This window comes from Mesoplodon bidens (assembly GCF_964165515.1).
Source record: "Mesoplodon bidens genome assembly, chromosome: 6".
Lineage (NCBI taxonomy): Eukaryota > Metazoa > Chordata > Mammalia > Artiodactyla > Ziphiidae > Mesoplodon > Mesoplodon bidens.
In genome coordinates, this window is record NC_138162.1 from 18,702,520 (window position 1) to 18,711,015 (window position 8,496).

The window sequence follows — 8,496 nt, forward strand, 5'->3', positions numbered from 1 at the left end:
TGTCAGGGGCTTGGAGAGCTCCTTGGGGTAAGGTGTCCAAAAGGACAAGGCTCCCAAGCCTCAGAATCTGTGCTGAGCTCCAGAGTTTCCGAAACTTCAGGCTCCTGCGGAGACACTGAGTTGTAAATGTGAATTGTTGGAACTCCTCAACCACAGCCTCCTGGGTGTTCTGACAGCTTGAGCTCCTTCTTTGCTGCCTTGTAGTGATTAATTACCACCAGCCAGCCAGGTTTCATGGGACCCCACTTGCACAGCAGCCACAATTGACTTAACTTGGCCATTTGGAACAAAAGACCCAGCTCAGGCCCTCAGTGCCCTTCACTAGCCCACCACAAAAAGGAATATTTATTACAGAAAAGGAATTCCCATCCTCTCCTCTCTTCAATTCACAGTAAATAAGCAGAGATGGGTTAAGGCTGGAAGTGTGATGGACAGGGCCATTTGGTCCAGGCCATAGTTGTGATCCTGGCTTAGACCCCCTACCGCCTGTGTGATGCTGGTAGGTAACTTCTCTGAGCTCTAGAAACCCTCAAGACATTGTGGGGTTGTGTGTCCATGCTCTATCACATGATAGACGGGAGGCAGCTCGACAAAGTACCCTTGACTTTCTTTTCTTCAAAGCTGTGCACAGCATCACATAAAGTAGGTGATGATTTGTCACAAGACCTTTCATCTGGCACCCCTATTGGAACAGTGGTAGTTCCCTACACATGTATGTATTACCCATCTTTTTGGTTATTTTTGCTGAAATTCTTCCCTTTGCCTGGAGGGGTCCCCCCTCCAAATATATATGCGACATCACCTCCTTCACCTGCAGCCTCAGTATCATCAGAAGATCTTCCTCCTCTGTGCTCCCAAAGCATCCTCTGCCTATCCTAATCTTGACCCTTACCATTTATCACATTAGCTGACCATTATCTCTTTGTTTCTCTCTTTGACATTAAAGCTCAGTTAATGCTTGCTTATTTGAATAAACTTGGCTCATTTCAAGAATAGACCATTTTTTTCCTATAATCATAAAATAGCTAGCTTGAGTAACCCTCCAGCGTTTACAAAGCACGTTTACAAATATTTCTACACGTGAGCATAAGGGCACCTTTATAGGACAGGTGGGGCTAGCCCCATTTAATAGATACAGAGGCCAAGTTTCTGAATAAACTTATATGGCAAGCACATGACAGAATGGTAATATAAACGCAGTGTATCTGGCTCTAACTGCAGAGACCTTCCTTCAAGGGCTGCTCAGAAACACTCTTAAAGGGCAAATGATTGTAGCAGGTTTTGTTTGCTTTTGTGTTTGTTTGGGGTGTCTACTAGGCACTAGGCACTGTGCTAGGTATGGGGGAGCAAAGATTAGTTAGTCAACTTGAATAAGACTCATAGTTGAGTAAAATTAATAAAACAAAACTCATTCACCTATTCAACTCACCTCTCCTGAGAACCTGCAGCGTTCGAGGCATCAGGCTATGTGCCCATTCTAAGAGCGTTTATACTGTTGTGAGAGAATGTGAAGGAAATCCTGGCACAACCCAAGGAGGTCATATGGATTCTATGTTTGTATAAGTCTGAATTTTATGTAATGAACATATATTCATTTGTAATCAGGGAAAGCAAGTTAGAGGGGAAAGAAGAACAAGATAGGACATATTGCTCACCTTTATCTGTTTATACATCTGTCTTTCACCATTAGCTTATCATCTTTAACCTATAAACCAAAAGAGCAATAAAGATAAAGCAATGCAGGATTTCAGAAGAGGGAGAGTGTCCATCTGTCTGGAGAATCAGTGAAATCCTCATTTTATTTGTGCCATAGTTCCATCTATGAGCAGATGTTTCCAGGGGGAATTTTTCTTTTTTAAAATTTAAATAGAGGAAAAGGCAGACTGGTGAAACAAATGTTTTTTATTTGTGCTTTGTTTTCTTTCTCTTTTAGTTTGTTTGTTTTCCTGTCGGACATCTCAGAATATTCAACGAGCACATGTGTCTTGAAATAATGAGTAAAGGATGGGGAGAATATTTAGGATTTCTCAAAAAATTATTGTTCTGAAAATTAGCATTGAGACTAGTGTTCCCAGAAAAACACGTTGATATATATTGTCCTTTTGGACTCTTAATATCTCTTTAGCTTCACCTATGGAATGTTGATAACTACTCAGGTGAGTCTGGGCATGGATGAGAGAAAAAGGGGATGTCTAGAAGGGACTTTGGCAACACAACAGTTAAGCAAAGGCAGGTCAACTGCACCTGAACATTGTTTCCCCTATGGAAACAGTAACAACCCCACTTGATATAAAAAAAGAAAAGTTTCATCTTATTTGCAGCTAGGAAACCTTCCTTGGAAGGTTGATGCATAAACTAGGATTTGAGAATCATCTTCTCAATTCCCATCAGGCTTCAACAGTGGAGATACTGTGACAATGTCTTCGTGGACGCAAGACCACTTTGTGGAACTATAGACCTCTCTCCATTTTTGAACCATCAGGAGCCACCTATTGTCTGGAAATAGCATGATATTTGGAGTCAGTTTCTCCATCCAACAAATGGGGATAATAATGTGTTCTGCAGGGTAGGTGTGAGGATTATGTGGGCTAATTCATGAAAAGAATCTAACAATGCTAGATACATTATAGGAACTCAGTAACAGAAGCCCTTATTAGCTGCTACTTCCATAAGAAGTTGAAACTCCTTTCCCCATTTGTAAGATGAAGCACCATCTTCTGACGGGACAGAGCAATACAATTTAAAAGCCCCTGCAGAGAAGGAAAGTCCAGCATTCATCTTCAATAATTAATACATGCCCTGGGGGATGCTTGGATTGGAGATGGGAGGGCGGGGAACTGTTTTTCCTTTTTGATTGAGTGTCTTTTTTATCCCAAGCTATTCTGAATGTCATGGAGAGTTAATGAAGACGTGTTGTACACCCACTGCAAATGCAGTAAAAGAGAAAGTACAACTGATTCTGCCACTGTCTGAGTAGATTAAACCCTCAGTTACACTGGAAGTGCAGGGAAAGAAATGAGACCTGTGTTAGGAGATGGATGGGGATGATGCTGGTTACAAAGGCAGAAAGCACAGAGGGCAATCCTCTTCCATCTTTCCACATTCCTCCTGTTACTTTTTCTGCCTACTTCAACTCCCCCTCCTCCTCTGGCTAGAGACAAGGAGTGGGCACATGGTGTCTGTGCCTTCTCTAGCATCAGATCATAAAACCAGCATAATTCAGTCTTACTAGTGTGTACAGTGATGATCTCTGGGCTTTTCTTATCTAGCAGGCTTGCCATGGATAATCTAAAAAAAGAAAAGCAATACCTGTTCCATCAGTAGCTCTTGCTGCTCAAGGGCGGGCGTCAAATAACAGATGTGCAGTCCTTCAGATTAGCAGCCATTCACAACACTTGAGATATCCAACTGGGAACAATCTCCCAGTGCTGGGATAAACCAGATGATCTAATGCCTGAGGACACCCCCCACCACTGCCACCCATCTCTCATGTATATGATACATCTGAGAAATGCTTGAATATGTTCTCCCCAAAAGGCTGTGTAGGGCACTCCTTCTTTCATGAGACAGAAGTTTGGAGGGACCCCAAGGGGGCAGCTAAGGAGTTTAAGAAACTCTGCAAAATTGTTTGGAATCCTCTAGAGAAATGTTTCCTGCATAAATCTTAGCAATTATGACTCTCTCTTAAAGAAAGAAACAAAGACTGAAAAAAGAAAAAAAAATAAAGTGAAACAAACCCTAGAGTGATTTCTACAGTGTGGCTTATAAAGCAAGCTCTTTTCAGGGGAACAAAGTGATCTCCATTTATAGGGAATTTTTAGTTCCCCTCTGTGCTTCTAGAAAGGATCTGGTATACTTCAGATGAGTTGAATCATTAAAAGTGATGGCTCTGCTTCATCCCAAAGCAATCCCCAAATAGAACACTACAGTTACATCAGACAAGGAAATTCTCTCCAGAAGAGGAAAGGGTGCATAGTTATAATCTAGTGCTTTTCTGCACAGGTTCAAGAGTCAGACAGTACTGAGTTCAAGTTCTGGCTCTTCCCTCATGCAACTTACTTAACCTCTCTGAGCCTCAGCTCCCTCCGTTGTCAAATGATGATGATAATAATAATAATAAATAACCCCTCCCTCATGAGATTACTTATTTGTGTTATTATCTTTGAGGGAACTGTAATCATTAATTTGCTGTATCTATCTTGGCATACACTATCCGGTGTTTTACTGCTCCAGTTCTACGTGGTAACAAAAGTATAGGATGTGATCTCTGTGTCAATTGCATTGAACTGTTTCTGTCATCTTGAGATGCATTTGACCACCCTCATCAAAAGCAGATTTCATAAAATCAACTCTCATACTTAAGATCCCAGAGTCAGTAAGCTGCAGAGGAAGGAATCAAACCCAGGTCCATCTAAATCTAAACTCTTTACCATTTTCACTTGCCAGTGCCGTCTTGAGCTGGGAATGTATTCATTCATTCATTCATTCAAAAAAATTTTATTGAGTGAATCTGGGGATACAGATTAAATAAACAAAAATATTTAAAAAAACTAAAGTCCTATGTGAATGTAGGTGTTATCATGAGGGGTTGAAAGCATGTCTGTTCTCCCTGGTACTGTGAATCAGAAACATAACCAAAATCCACATCCCCTGATACCTTGTCTTATGGCATAAAAAGAAAAAAACCTGCATTATAACCCACTGCCGATATAATGCATCTCAAAACCATTGGCTCTTCAACAGATTCGAAGTGTGGCCTCTTGGGTTAATGGTATCACAGCAATGGGGAGAGCAGTCAGGAAAGCCAAACAAACCTCCCATTCACATAACCGCTTGGGAGTCAGGTAGACGTATGTTTATGTTCTGCTCCTTAGTGAAGTTATGTAACTTTTTGTAGCTCTATTTCCTCATTGGTAATGTGTGTTTAATAAACAGGATGCCATGTGCAATTCTGTAAGCATCTTAGCAGATAAGTGCTTAACTAATGAACCGTATTTTTATACTTTGGGCATAGTGGCTTTCCAGTGGCTGAACATCTCAGAGACACTCCAGGACTGAACCAAAGGATCTAAATTGAAGTTAACATAGGTTTAGCCAAAAAGGTTCGTGGAGTATTTGGAGTCCCATCAAAATGTCTTCATAATAGGACAAAGTTTTCTACACGTGAAAGGCCAATAGAGAGATGATTTGGCCAAGATCACATAGGGAATTGTGGGAAGAATAGGAACTTGAATACAAGTGTCCCAAATGCTAGTTTGAATTTTTTTTCCCTCATAACAAGTTGCATTTTTTCCTTCCAAGTATACTTCCTGTATAATCTTCAAAATAAAGGAGGGTTAAGAGTTGTGCAATTTAATAGTCCAACTTTAGGGATTAAAGATTTCTTCTAGCATGTAGTGCTGCTTGGCTAAGAAACATCACCAGTCTTTGTGGATCTGTATTAATCAAAAAAGATGCCTTGGGCTTCCCTGGTGGCACAGTGGTTAAGAATCCGCCTGCCAATGCAGAGGACACGGGTTCGAGCCCTGGTCCGGGAAGATCCCACATGCCACAGAGCAACTAAGCCTGTGTGCCACAACTACTGAGCCTGCGTTCTAGAGCCCGTGAGCCACAACTACTGAAGCCTGCGCACCTAAAGCCTGTGCCCCCCAACAAGAGAAGCCACCGCAATGAGAAGCCTGCGCACCACAACAAAGAATAGCCCCTGCTCACCGCAACTAGAGAAAGCCAGCGTGCAGCAACGAAGACCCAACATAGCCAAAAATAAATAAATAAATAATAAATAAATAAATAAAAATTTAAAAAAGATGCCTTTATGACATATTCTTACAATAAATTTGAAGTAATACAGAAACATCCCCTAGGTTTGTTTTGTTCCTATTTTATCCTAGCAACAATTAACACATTAGTTAAGAGAATAGACTTTGGAGCCAGACAGATAAGGATTAAGTTCTGGCTCCTCTATGTGACCTTGATTAGGTTATTACATTTCTGAACTTCCATCTTTAAAATAGAGATGATTAAGATACAAAATTCTTAAGGTTTATAGAAATATAAAATTAAATACCATTTGTATTCATAACAAAAAGCTTGGCTAGTAATAAACCCTCATTGAACTGTAATTATTGTTGTTGCTGTCGCTGTTATATTATATTCTTTTCTTGGGAAATCAATAATTCATGGCTCCCAGGTAGGGGCTCGGCACAGAAGTAAGGTAATATTGAGTCCTTTTGAATGGACGTGAGGAAACCTGGTTCCTTCTATGTCATACTTATAACATTGTGTGATTGGATCAGCATATTCCTTCTCTGGCGCCAAGTTGTCCGTATTTCAGAGAGAGCATTTTCTATTGCATGGGACAAAAACCTGCTCTCAAGCTGTCTTAAACTAAATGTGGATGCTACAGGTTTAGGTAACTGAAACCTCCATGGGTAAGCTCTCCTTTAGGCTCAGTTTGATCCAGGACTCAAAATATGTCAAGAAATCCGTTTTTCTCCACTGCTGAAACCTGTTCTTCTTCTCAATGTTGGCTTCACTCCCAAATTCCACGTGGGGGCAGTATGGTTGACATTCGCTCCAGAGCTAAAGGCCCTCAGCTTCAATTTCAGTGAAAAGAGAGCACTTTTCTTTCCTAAACAGATCCAACAAAAGAACTCGGCCTGATTCTCATAGGCACAGATTGGCTCACATGTTCGTCTTGAGCCAATCCTTGTGGACAGGAGGAGGTAACGCCGTGTTTAGCTTAAGCTTGGGTCACATGCCATTGCCGAAATGGAGGTGAGATGGCCCTGTTCATATAACCAAGAGTTGAGAAATGGACCCTGTATTAGTTTCTAGCACTGTATAAGGAATTACCACAAACGTAACAGCTCAAACAACACAATTTTATTATCTCACAGTTTCAGTATGTCAGAAGTCTGGGCAATGCATAAATACATTCTCTGCTCAGTCTCACCAGGCTGAAATCAAGGTGTCAGTCAGCCTGGGCTGAGGTCTCACCTGAGACTCAGAGTACTCTTCCAAGTCCACGTGTTTGTTGGTAGAATTCAATTCCTTTTGGCTATGTGACCAAAGTCCCTATTCTCTTGCTGGCTTTTTGCCAGGGACCTCTCTCAACTCTTAGAGGCCACCCTCAAGTCCTTGCCTCATGGCCTGAACCTCACAATATGGCAGTTTTCTTTGTCCTCAAGTCAGCAAGAGGGTCCCTCTGACACTTCTTTTCAATGACTTTTTTTTAATGACTCATCTGATTAGACCAGGTAATCCAGGATAATCTCCTTTTTGATCAACTCAAGGTTGACTGATTGCTAATCTAATTATGAGAGTGATATACCATTATATTCCATTGGTTCTGTTACACATAGAATGTACACAGGAGCAGGAATCTTAGGGGCCATCTTCAAATTCTGGCTACTGCAAACCAACCAAAGGAAAATGGGAGTCTGGTTAAAAGGAGGACATTAAATGTTGGGCGACCAGGAAAACAAAATCCCCCACTTCCCTTCAAAAAAGCAAAAGCTCAGAGTTTGGCCCAGATTATCTCTGACATTGCTTCCAATTCAAATCATGCTTAATTTTTTGAAATCAAATATAGAATCTAAATATTTCCAATGCAGTTGGGGGAGTTAACAGTAACTTTGTATGAAAGTCACTAGAAATAGAGGACAAATTCTTTAGAAATGTCATCTTACTGAGTGTTTCCTCAGCAATTTCTGCAATCCTCCCCCTTTGGGGGGCATCTCTTGCCCACCTAATTAATATTTTCTGACTTGCTGTTGACAATCCATTTTTTATAAGACTGGAAGGACACGGTCTAATCTAAGACCCAAGGGGGTGGAAACAGCCTTCCTAGAATATGGCCCTGACCCAGCAAGCGAGTCACCTTCTCCAAATTCTTAGAGCTTGAGCTATGGTTTATCTCTATCCCCTTGTTTTTGGCAGTGGAAAAGGAGGATGTGGTTAGGATCACAGAGGCATTACTCAGAGCCAATTTGGTCCAGAGGAAAGAAATAAGACTGAGATCTATTCCTGCATGGCTCCATTTCTGTCTGCAAAAGATTCCCAGAGGACTGCCTTCAGGACCTTGGCCTTAGTTAGGAGCTGACTGACCAGCAGGGTTTGAACACAGATCTCCCAGTCCTGGCCCTTCCCCATGAGTAAGTGGAAAAGAAGACGTGGGAGAGAAAACAACCTCTTCCTTGGGAACAAAGCTCACTACAATGTCTCAGGTTCACTGTGCTGAAGTTTTACAAGTGATGGGGCATCTGCTATGAGTCAAAGCAGCATCTACATCCTCTATATCCTGACTGTACGTAGTGGAGGACCAGAGAAGGTCTCTGTCGTGGAGGAGCTAACAGTCTTCTGGCTGAAATTCATAAGTGTGTTTGGATAATTCCAGCAAAATGTGAAATGTTATGATAGAGGGAAATGCAAGGCATAGAACCAAATGGAAACCAAGGCAAAGGAATCAGGGAAGGCTTCCTGAGAAAGGTAATG